We start from the raw sequence: 12,528 nt of genomic DNA, 5'->3' as shown, positions 1-12,528 counted from the left end.
ATTAAACTACAAAGTTGTAGATCTCATCGAGGTTTACAATTTACACATAAAAATTATCTTCATCCGACATCGTATTGAAGGGTTTTCTATTTTTTGAAATTTGAGTCTCATCAATTTTGTCGCGTGATGAGACTCACATTTCAAAAAATAGAAAACCCTAATACAATGTCGGATGAAAATAATTTTTATATGTAAATTGTAGACCTCGACGAGATCTACAACTTTATAGTTTTAATTTTTTTCATTTGAGGACAGTAGAGGCTCAAAAAAATAATATAAAATTTCAGCACCATAATAGCGCTTGCCACATTAAAGCACTAATATATTATTTGTATGGAGTTAAATGAAAAACTTTTTATACCAAAGTTGTAGCTCTCAATGAGATCTACAACTTTGTAGTTTTGAGTTTTTTCATTTGAGGACGTTAAGATGCTTAAAAAAATAATATAAAATTTCGGCGCCTCCCGAAAATATCAAAAATTACTGTTCATCGCCAAAACCGCCCAGACGGTCGAAAGTTGAACTTTTTCGAGAGTTGGAGAGCCAAAGTTAATATCCGGTTTGAAGTTCGAGTTGAAAATCCGGACTTTAGCGAAAGTTGGAGGGTGTAAATTGGACTTTACCCTATAAAAAATGACTTGGCATGCGGTAATGATAATTTTTAAATTTGTAAAAAAACATTTGCATAATACTATAAGTTATATGTTCATAAATATACTACAGTTGAAACTTTTTTTTGTGAGGAACTACAGTTGAACTAATGTTGTAAGAAAATCAGTTACTGTGCTGGCATCCAAATCATCACTTTCTTTTTACTAGAGGAATTAATAGGTTTTTTTTAAACAGGTTGTTCAAGTATTGCATCATCATTTTTTAGATAGAGGAAATATTTCGTCAGCATGCTGAGATCTTTGTTTAGAAAGAGCAAAAATGACATCTATCATAGGTGAATGCTTGGAGGTAGAACGATATTTGGCCACGTTTTGTGCACATCCCTTGTATGTTTCTTGATAGCATTAGCTTGGTCGAATGTGGTCTGATGGCATGCTTATTTACAATGGAAATATTGTGCTGATATACTCACTTTTAATGCTCAACATTTTTCTGTCTCAGATAACGGTAAGAAGTTGAAAAAACCAAAGCCTTGGAAGCACACACCCAGCAATAACACCGGCACAACTCAACAGATGCGTGATGAATTTTGGGACACTGCTCCTCACTATGGGGACAGAAAGGTACATTGTATATTTACTGATGGCAGCTTCAGTTTTCTACTGTCGGCATTTATTAGTGAATCTTGATGCATTTATACTGCATGGTGGACCACTCTTTTTTGCCCACCTCAGATGATGGACCAGCCTGATCGACTGGGCTTTGTGCTAAATGTGTGCAGCACAATACTTTGAGTTCACGTCAAAATATTGTTGATTTGCTGTTTGGCAGTTCACCCCTCAAGTTGGTGTTAAATTTGACATATCAACTGTTGTCTTAAAAGGAAAGAAATATGTATGTAGAGGCACCATAGTTCATAGCTGACCATGTAACAAAGTAGAAATTGACATCTGCTAGCCACTCAGGGAAGAACAGCTTTCGACGGTTTGAATTTGTGTGACCATCATGCAAATTTGTCATGAGTATACTTCTAAACTCGCGCTGTTTTGTAATTTTACTTTATTTTATGCGGAAAAGGTTTAGAACATGTAGATGCTTTGAAACTTTCATGAATTTACTGAAGTGTATGGTCTGTTTACATAAAAATATTTATGTGTTCTGCTGATGACACGCTAGATACAATAAATTTTTTTTGTGAAACGTGGCTCCTCCCATTTCCATTACCATGATAACAGAAAAATTATCAATCAAATAGTTAAAGAAGAACTGTTTGCTGCGGTGTTTTTTTGTTACACTAAAATTAACTTCGTATTTTTCCAGAGATTTGGGACGCACTTAGAGCTGCTGCAAGTTCTGATTTAGCGCTTGCACAAACCATAGTGGTAGCGCTGGCATCATTGTATCAAATTCTGACATGACACTTTGCTATGATGAAAGAGGTATTGTGTATACATATCATGGTTTGGTGTAATTGGTGAATTTTCAAATTATTATCACCTTGTACGCTATATTGCAGGTGCCAAATATGAACTTCCAAGTACGTACTAAGCGAGCCAACAAATTTGATCAGGGACGGTTAAATTCATAAATAAAAATGGATCCAATGTAAATTATGTAATCACATTTATTCACTGACATCAACATTTAACCTGATTGGGAACTTCAATAATATTATTGATTATGATGTGGCTAGATTCTGATTTTAGCTGTTCCCCCCCTACTTCTTGTCCAGTTGTCCCCTTGTCTTGGATTGTAGCGCGGTGAACTCCTCATACGGTCAGTCATACCTTAAAGAAAGCAATAACCATAAACCTCAGTATACAATAGTTACTGCTTGTCTCGGATAGTCAACTGGATCTGAAGGACACTTGAAGGTTTCGTGGTTTTGCCTATAAGGCCGGTCTCAATGGGGATTTCATAGAGTTTTATAGGGGCATTAAATATGCTGACATAGCACTGTCTTGATGAAGAGAGAGAAGATAAAAGTTTCAATGAGAGTAGAGATAGTTTTATGAGGATGAAACTCTTCTGCACTGTTTCTAAAATATAGGTGTGTTGGAAACTGGGAGATGAGCCCCACTGAGAGTGAGACTGGCCTTATCGATTCACGGTTCGCTTTTTTCTCGATCGGGACATTGTGCCCGTTTTTCATTAAGAAGGGGAAACCGGAATTAGTACAAAGTGACCTTCGATGGTGACGAGAAGGCCATCGACCAAAGCCACGCGACCTAGCTACTGGAGTTTGCAGGTGGTTGGCCTGTTCGGCTTACTCTATATGTGGTTTGTTTGGCTTCTTTTTTTAAGTCGAAACCGTGTTTTTCTCTCACACAGCAATTCAGCCGAAATAGTGTTTTTCAGCCAGTTCCAGCAAACGGGTCCTGGATGACCGCTGCTTCCTGCCAGGGAAAAGACCTGCATCGCCTCCCTCGTCGGCGATGGAATTTCCTGGAAAGTCGCCTCATCAGGTAATTCCGTCACGGTGTCAACGCCGATTCGCTTCATCGTCACTTTTCTTGCTTGTGCTTCGGGTTTGCGCTCTCTGTACTTGCTCTTTGGCCGCTAGCCTTGCGCTCCTCTTGGGTACGAGCTCCGTATCAGGCGTCGCCCGTGCACCCGCGTTCCGGGTAGCCCGAGGGCGCGGTGGCGTCGCGATCATCGGCTGCTGCAGCGGCTTCTTGAAGGCGTTGACGAACTCGTCAACCGGCACAGGTTGCGACGTAGAAGGCGCGACAATGGTCGGAGACACCGTGCTGCCATCGTCGACCCCAGCATGGCCGGACAGCTCTTCCGCGGGCGCCACGAACTCCTCATCTCTCACCTGAAAATCCTCCAACAACACAGCGGGAGAGATCTCCCTAGGCGAGCTCGGACCGGATGCCACACGTTCACTGAACCTTATTTCAGAACAATCTTGTTTCCTTTGGCCTTCAAGTGGTGTACTACCAGTTCTCAGCATCTCTGCACCAGGGCCTTTTGTCAAAACAGCAGTGGCTGGCATTGCCGCATCCATCACATGTGGCATTTGTAAAGGGCGGTGGGCGCTGACAGTTTTAGAGGGAGGACAGTCAGTTGGTGCTGGCTATTTTTCTGCTGTTTTTGGTTGAGCCGTCACCTGCATAGATCCTTTGCACCTACCAGATCTTTTGCTTGACTTCCAGTACCGTCGTTCAATGTCTGTTGTTACCCTGAAATTGCTGCGTGCAATGCCAATTATCTGGTCCTTCTCATTGGAATGACTTGTACCGAGTACCGACAGATTGCCATGTCTCCCTCACTCTGTTAATGCAAAGATTTTCCAGCGTCAGGCCAACGGATGCACCTGGCCACCTGGGACCTGGCATTCATGATTGCTGCTACTGGATTCATTCACGGGCTTTGATCTGGAAACAGGCCAGATGATGAACGACTGGGACCTTTGCGTGTTTGCCAGATCTGAGATCCGGGTTCGTCTGGGGGGGGGGGGGGGGGGGGGGGGGGGGGGGGGGGGGGGGCGGGGATCACGATGGATCGCATGAGCTCAGCTTTTGTGGTCTGGCGGGTTGGTGTTAGGGTGTAGGAGCAGAATTGAAAGTTGGTGCAATTGCCGTAGCACTGCGGGCTCAAGCCTCTTGATGGGAGTTGTTCAGCTTCTTTATTTCGTTTATTTACAAAAGACCGCAGCAAAAGATCTGGAGAAGTTCGGCAATAACAAATTTGAGCAAGATCAGAAGTCTGAGGGATTATTCTTTTTCTTTAATACTGCTGCTAGGCAGAGATCCTTGACGGCCATTATAAACACGTTGGTATTGACAATTGACAAAGTCGACAAAAAAAAACCCCCACAAAATAGTGATCGTACTGGAAAGATGCCCAGCGGCTCCTGACACGGCCATTTCAAATTTGCTGCCCGCCCGTGGCCCGTGCCCTTGTCCGGGCATTTCCTTTCGGTCCCAAGGCCCACGGCTCACTTCTTGTTCCGGCTCCATTTGTCAGTTCATGGTTCAGCTGCAGCCTCCAGTACTCGTACAGCTGTAGTACGTGCAAAAATCGAGTTCAGATAGACGAAGAGCAAAGGCGACGCAGGAGGAACAAAAAAGCCTGGCCGCTGGCGAGTGAACTCGAGCGTGCGGCTGCAAAGCTACTTTTGTCCGGGCCAGGGATAGAGCTCAGATGCATGTGCATGGAGATGGGAGAAGTCAGAAGCGCAGCAAAGCAAGCGCTTGTGCGGCGGCACACACGATGCGGGGTCCGGCATCGAGCGTTGTTTGATTGGAGCTCTGGTTCCCAAGTCCCGGCTCAACTGCCAGTTTATGCCGCGATGGGATTAGGCAAGATTCTGCCTACGGACGGCTATGGCTACTCTAGTTTATACACAACTGGACTTGTTTAGTTCCAAAAAGTTTTCCCAAAAAATGCTACAGTAGTCATCACATCGAATCTTGCGATACGTGTATGAGCATTAAATGCAGACGAAAAAAAACTAATTGCACAGTTTGGGTTGGAAATCGCGAGACGAACGTTTTGAGCCTAATTAGTCCATGATTGAATACTAATTGCCAAATAAAAACGAAAGTGCTACAGTAGTCAAATTTCCAAATTTTCACCCAATTTCACCCAACTAAACACAGCGCCCACAACTTATCCACATGCTGATCGTAGCATGGGAGTAGAGTAGTGCTCCTAGTTGATATAGAAGCTATACAGGTGTTTATTCGCAACTTTTCATCGCAGCTAGTGCAAGTATAGATGTGCTCCTAGCAGTTTAGTGATGGAAAATGTAGCTAGCTAGTGCACTAAAGTACATCAAATTGTCCGTCTATCCTCCAGCAAAGCTTGTTGGGGAAAAGAAGATTCGCTTAGCATACTCAATTGTGGTGGTGGTGGTTAGGATTTGATAGGGAAATTGTGTGCCATGGGGGTTGAGTGACCTAGAAGGCTTTAGATTCGATTGATCCACCGTGCTATGGTCTTTTGTTCAATTCATCATCTAATACGTCAGGGAAAGCTAATTGTTCAGCGCTCAGCGGCACATGAACCTAAGCGTATGCATCATGAGTAGTATAACACCTACGCATGCATTTTCAATGAAAAAAAAACAAACCTAGCTACAAATGTCAGCATCGTTACTCCACAGTCATGTTCGCAGAAGCCTCATCGATATTTGATTCATCCATTTCAGGCAGAGGTTGTCCATTGTAAAGATTAGAAGCTAGCTGCCGTAGATTCGTGGAGCCTTCTCGCGGCTGCATGGCGTCCTTTAGAATGCGCAAATAAATTTTCTATAAAAATGAGCTGTTTTTTTTAAAAAAAATTACCAAGAGCCTAGATTCTGACAGCGCACTCGAAGGCGGCGCATGGGCCTCCTCGCTTTCAGCGCCTCCTTGCCATGCGCAGACGGCGCAGTGCCGGCAAGAATCCAACAAATCGATCGCCTGTCTCCATTTGACAGATGCTGCAGCAGAATCTGGAGTAACGATGATTCGAGTTTCGAGCATCGGCCCATGGGCATGGGCCGCCGCGAGCTCGACGCCGTCGTTCCGCGGTGTGCGCTGTGTGCGCCGTCGCGGAGCGAGGACGGGCGCGCAGTACAGGGACAGGCATTCAGCCTGTTCGGCTGGCATTATTTCCTCGTAAACATAGTAAATTTTCGGTCGGAATAGTATTTTTCTTTCACACCAAACCAGCCAGCAGTACTTTTTCACGATCCAGCAACGAACAAGCCCAGCCAAACGAACAGGCTGATTATTCTCATGCGATCTAGCCGTTCCCGGAAACGACCAGACCACGGGCGGCGCGTCCTGCTGCTCAGGTCCCCTCACCCGCTCTCGTACCCTAGCCGTATTATCCACCGGGCCAATTTGCCCGCCCAAACACCCCAAATCATTGGTAAGTACACCGTAAACCCAGGTATAAATGTCCATGGAGCCCGAGGCACGACGACTCGGCACGAAGCACGCTATTTTGCCCTGGCCCAACCACGGCACGACCGATGGCAGTGGGCCCGGGCTAGCCCCGCCTGGTGGAACAAGCCGTGCCGGGGCCGCTACTCAGGCACGTGGGCTAACACGGCATGGCCCCGTCCACAGAGCGCGGCTCGATAGTGGCCTGGGCAGCCGGCCTGCTAAGAGCCCAGCCTCCACCCCAACTCCAAAATCAAATATATACACTCGTATCCTCATAACTCTAACTCCCTTCCCATTCCCATCCAAGAGACGCAGCCGCCGCCACCTCCCGTTCCCCACACTTGCTCGGATGCGACCTTCTCCCCCCGGTCCCCTGCTTCTCCGCCCTACAGCCGCCCGCATCCTCCTCGCGCACGGCAGGGGACCAACGTGACGAGGTCGCGCTTTGGGTGCAAGCGTGCCGTGCTCGAGCTCTTGCTTCCCCCGCGGCTCGCCAAATCCCCTTCTCTTCTCGCGGGATCCAGCGTCGAGCGCCGCCATCGCCACCCGCAGTCTCGCCTCTCTCTCTGCTCTCTCGCTCTGTGGCGGGCCACGGGCTGTCCCAACACGCTGGATGCGCCGTGCTCAACGGGTCGGCCCGGCACGAAAATCAGCCCATAGGACCGTGCCTGGGCCGATGGCCAAGCACGAAACCCGCTCCAGCACGGTCCGGGAGGCACGCGCGTGCCGTGACGAGCCGACTCCCATCGGGGCGTACCTGGCTCGAGCCCGGCCCGGCCCGTTGAACATCTATACACCCAGGCAGACTCAAGCGTAATTACTGATCGGTACTAGATGCCCTTATTCTACGGCCGGAGAACGTGTGGTCTGCTGGCCGCGCTAGACGCTGGTAGCAGCACTGCACCGACGAAACAGGGAGGCGACGACGTACACCACCCGACCGGTACGCACACTTTCCTTTATAGGCAGGATGCCTGCTTTGAGCACGCGAACGTGCTGCGCCTCACGTGTATCCGACACGCATCCGCAGCAGCTAAGCATCGAGGTGGAAAACAAAACGAGTTAAATCCATCAGCCGCCCTTGAACTTATAATGGTGTGCCACTTAAGTCCACGAACTCTTAAAATACATTTTTAGATCCCTTATCTTGATTTTTGGTTCACCATAGGTCCATACCGTCTTGTCAGCCGTATTTTGCTTACGTGGCATGCCAATATGGTAGTTATTTTTATATTTAACCCCCTCTCATTCATTTTGCTTCTCCTTTCTTTTTTTATTCCACGATTGCACACAAAGGTCCTGTTCGGCTGGTAGACTTTTGGCTGAAACTGACTAAAAAATACTGTTCTGGCTGAACTGTTGTGAGAGAGAAATACTGTTCTAGCTGTAAAAAAACCCAAACAAGCCGAATATAGGGTAAACCGAACGAGGCTAAAAAGCGCGTGGCCCCTCCCCACCCAATGCGTGGTGGCGTGGCTCGGCCATACCCACGGTGGCTGTGCCGGCGACAGAGCTCACACGCCATACGTGGATGGCGTCCGAGATCACGCCCGTGCGACACTGGCGTCTGCCATGGCCCTAGCGTCGTACCGGCTGCTCCAGTACCTCCTGCCCCACCGCGCGCGTTCGGCTGTCCCACTGGTTGCTCCACTGCTCCGCCATCGACTTGAGCGATGCCGTAGGGGACAGGTCCACGTACGATGACGACAACCAGCCTGTTCGTTTGGCTGTGGCTTGTCGTAAACGATCGTAAATTTTCAGCCGGAAAAGTGCCTTTCTCTCACACAAATCAACCCGCAGTACTTCTTCACGAACTGTAACACCCCGGTGTTATGCCTGCATTTAGGCACTGCAAATCATGCATATCATGCATCATCAAGCATTCTAATCACACATGCCTAATCATGTAAATAACAACTGAAACATTGTTTCGAAACATTTGAAACATGTGTGAAACCTGAATGTTGCATACCTTTGTTAGAATTGTTTTGCCCTGAATTTTGCTTGCTAGGTTAGTAGAACTTGTTTGGCTATCATGGTAAATCATCTAGAAATGTTTAGTTCAATTTTTGGAGCAAGGTTTGTATTCAAATTAATTCAAAATTTGGCTTCAAAAGTAATTTCCCAAAAATTAAGGGTTTGAAGTTAAACATTGACTTTGATTTTATAATTCAAAATCTAGAAAGAATTTGGCTTTGGTCATAACAGCAAAGTTGTAGAGAATTAAATTCTAATCAACTTTCATTTTTGGTACATTTTCAAAAGATGTCATTTTATTGCTTAAAATAATATTTGAAGATGGCATTTAAAAATTCCTTGAAAATATATTTGGAAAAGGCTTTTTCCTCCTTCGCGGGCCGCCGCTTCGCTTCTGGACCCACGACCGAAGTCGGCCCAGCCAGCCTCCCGCGCGCGCCTCGCCTCGCCTCGGCCCAGCCCAGCCCAGCGCCGCGCTGGCCTGCCTCCGCGCGCCTGCCCGCTGACGCACCGCGCCGCAGCGCCCGACCGCGGCAGAGCGTGCCCGCCACGTGGCGGCCATGCGCCGTCGACGCCGCCGCACGTCGCAGCCGGCCTGCGTCCGCGCCCACGCGCCCGCCTACACCTGCTGGAGCCGATGCGCTCGCTCACTCCCTCCCGCGCTGCCTTTCCTCTCCGCCAGAGCCGAGAGCCCCAAGCTCTGCCTCTCGCCGCGCCACGCACCCGCCGGCGCAATTCGCCGCGGCTCCTCCACCTCGGCCGGCAATCACGCGCCTGCAGCTCCGCCTCGCCCTCCTTCAAGTTGTGCTCGCCTTTGCGCCACCTGCCGAGCTCAGGTAGAGCCGCCTTAGCCTCGCCACCAACGGCCATGGCGCCGCCGTGCTCGGCCGCCATGGAAGTCACCTTTCCTCTCTTCTCCAGCCCCGCCTAGCTGCCCTACCGTATTCGCCATCTTCTCGTGCATCCCGTGCGCCCGCCAGCTCGCCCTACCATGGTCGGAGATGGCCGCCGGCCTCGTGGCCGAGCCGCGCCACCGCGCCAGCGCAAGCGCCGGCGTAGCCCCTGCCTCAGCCGGCCAGGCCGAGTGGCCGTGGGCCGACGCCTACCGGGCCGTCTTCCCCCTCCCTTGCGCTCGGGCCGCGCAGGCCAAAAGCGGCCGTGGGCCAGCTGATTCCAGCGGGCTGGCCCAGTAGCGTTTGAAGAAATTATTTTCAATTTATTCTTTATTATTTGAAAATAGATATAGTTTGCAAAATGTTTGAATACTCAAAGTTGCTCTAAATCTGTTGAAATAAATTTGTCTAGGTTCCTTATCATCAGATCTACTTGGGAAAAATTGTGCATGTCATTTTTGAGATACTTTGCTGTAGAATTTTATTTAATCATGAATATTGCTGATAACTTGAAAAATATGTAGAAAAATCTATAGGCTTCAGAAAAATATGATTCCAAGTTTGTTAATCTTCTTATGTCATGTATTTCCTAGGAAAAATATGTTTTATGCATGTGCTGTGGGAAAATTTTGAGGTGTAGTTCAAGTACCTTTAATAGCTGATTTTTGTTATTTTTGCTAGAGAGCAAACTTTGTATAAAACAAGCATGTGATAATTTTTGTACAGTCATTGTATGCTATGAAGAACATAGGAAAAAATACTAACTCTGTTGTTTGACACTTTTCACAGTACAAAGTATTTTCATGTACAAAATCATGCCATAGCTTGTTATTTTTGTATAGGCTAATCCACTCACTCAAATATCATGAAAATCTGTTAGTAAACTACTTAGGGTAGTACTATGCTGTAGTAATTTTCTTAGAATTTTTCTAAGCAAGAAAAATAGAGGTTGCTTTTCAAACCTATTATTAATTAGGGTTTAATTAAGCATTTCTTTATGTGTTTAAGAAATTAGCAAAGCTTTAGTGTATCTTTGAAGCATTTCATAAGATATGTTGACTTAACATATTACTAGTAGAAGAGAATGCAGTAGATAACATGTGCTTGTAGTATATTTTCTTGGATGATGTTGACTACCTTGCATTCAAACATATCCATTGTATTCATCTCATCCGATGCACCGATTGCATAAGCACTTACGCACATTGCATCATACAGGATCACAAACCGAGAACCTAGTCATCATACCCGAGGAGCCCGAGGAGCAGCTCGAGGTGCAGCAGCAGGAAGTGCCAGAAGCCGACGAGGAGGACGTTGAGGAACTTCCGGAGTGCCCCGATCACCGCCCGAGCTCCTTCGAGAGAGGCAAGCCTCGGAGCATTTTCTCCCAGTTTGCAATTATTAATTAAATGCTTTACTTTAATTGATGCATTACATTTAGGAGTTGTTTGCAACCGTTGCTGCATTATACCTTGTCTACCTTTGTTATACTATATCCTTGTTACCTAGGTATCCGCAATCGAGTCAATGCTTAGCTGGCTTAGACCGGTAGAAGTCGGGTGATTCCCTGTCACCTGCGAGCTATAGGTGGTTACCTGGATCTGCTTGGATGACTATGAAGTCATGGTATAACTAAGTGTCAAATGAAGTTGAGACCGGACGGAGACTTGCAGAGTTTTGGACTGTAGTGCTTTCTGTCTGTGTCGATTAAGGACTGACTGTTGTTGGGCCTCGAGTCATGTTGAACGCATGCCTTACATTTAGCTGGCCGGATAAAGTACCTTCCGACCGCGAAGCTGGGAGATTTTTCGGGCCGAGTAGATTGCCCGCAACGCACTGTGCCGGAGCAGGTGTGGTAGGACACGGGGGCGGGATGATAAGACCAAAGTGCAGTCGGTCGGCCCCTGGGTACATGTGGTTCCTGGCAAACTCAAGATTCCTGGAAAGTTAACTCGGTGATCAATATCTCACTTTAGCGGGTGAGTGAGGTTTGTATAAGTATTAAATCACCAGCTCGTTAGGAATCGATTCGAATCGCCATCGCTCCTGGATAGTGAGCACTTGACTTGAGTTACTTCATCGTAGTAAATGTTTATGGAATACTTGGACAGTTATAATGAATATGACAGTATGGAAGTTGTTTAATGATCATTGGTTATCATGATCTGCTTAATCACAAGTTTACTCTAGTATAGGTGCAAATCTAGTTGACAGGTTAATAATAATTAACTTGACAATCATGCTTTTAGAAAGGTTCTTGAAATGCTAAAAATGCTTCTTTTTGCAAATGAGTCAGCTACCCTACTATAAAGCCCTTCATAATCCTTGGTGTCATTTATTTTTGGTTATGTTGGGTAAGTCTAGCTGAGTACCTTCTCGTACTCAGGGTTTTATTCTCACTTGTTGCAGATGGGCAGATGTATTACGGCTACTGTATCAACTGCCTGTATCCCGCGATGGGTGATGCTTAGGACCATGGGCATGGTCATTCCTTACGTCTCGTCTGATGCTTTTGTTGGAGATGATCATTCGCTGGCACTATATTTAAACTCCGCGTGAGTGTGTGTGTGGTTTGAACAAATGACTTCCGCTACTTTTATTCGAACTGGTTTTGTAATAACTATGTTGAAACTCTGATGTATCTGAGATTGCGAACTTTTATGTAATATATGATGGTGACCGCTAAACTTATTACGATATTGGGTGGAAAGGAAGTTGGTTTGAAATCCTTCGTGATTTCACGGACTACCAGGTTATACGGGCTTAAGTTTGTTAAATCGTCTGCTCTGGCGGATGATTTTCTTACTTAATTTCGTTTAATTGGTTGGTTCTGTTACAGCTGGTATCAGAGCATGGTTTAGCATGTTACTGTTCACAAGTGTATTTAAAACAAAAAGGTATTTAGAAAATGTGATTTTCAAAATATAAAGTGTGCCAGTGATCATATCCTTTATGCCTAGTTAAGGACTTTAGGTGGCTTAATTAAGTACTGACTTGGGGTTCTTGCATCATATTTCTTTTTCGTCGCTCATACGGTGTGCTATTGTATGAGTGCCACTTGTTTGAGTGGTAATGTATGGATCATTTGCCTCTACGCCTCGGTAAGTGTGAGTTGTGAGAGCATGATCGGATACACCGCCGATCTAGGGTGAATGCTTATATGA

The sequence above is a fragment of the Miscanthus floridulus genome, chromosome 5, assembly GCF_019320115.1.
Source record: "Miscanthus floridulus cultivar M001 chromosome 5, ASM1932011v1, whole genome shotgun sequence".
In the NCBI taxonomy this organism is placed as follows: Eukaryota; Viridiplantae; Streptophyta; class Magnoliopsida; order Poales; family Poaceae; genus Miscanthus; species Miscanthus floridulus.
This window is presented reverse-complemented; position numbering follows the sequence as displayed.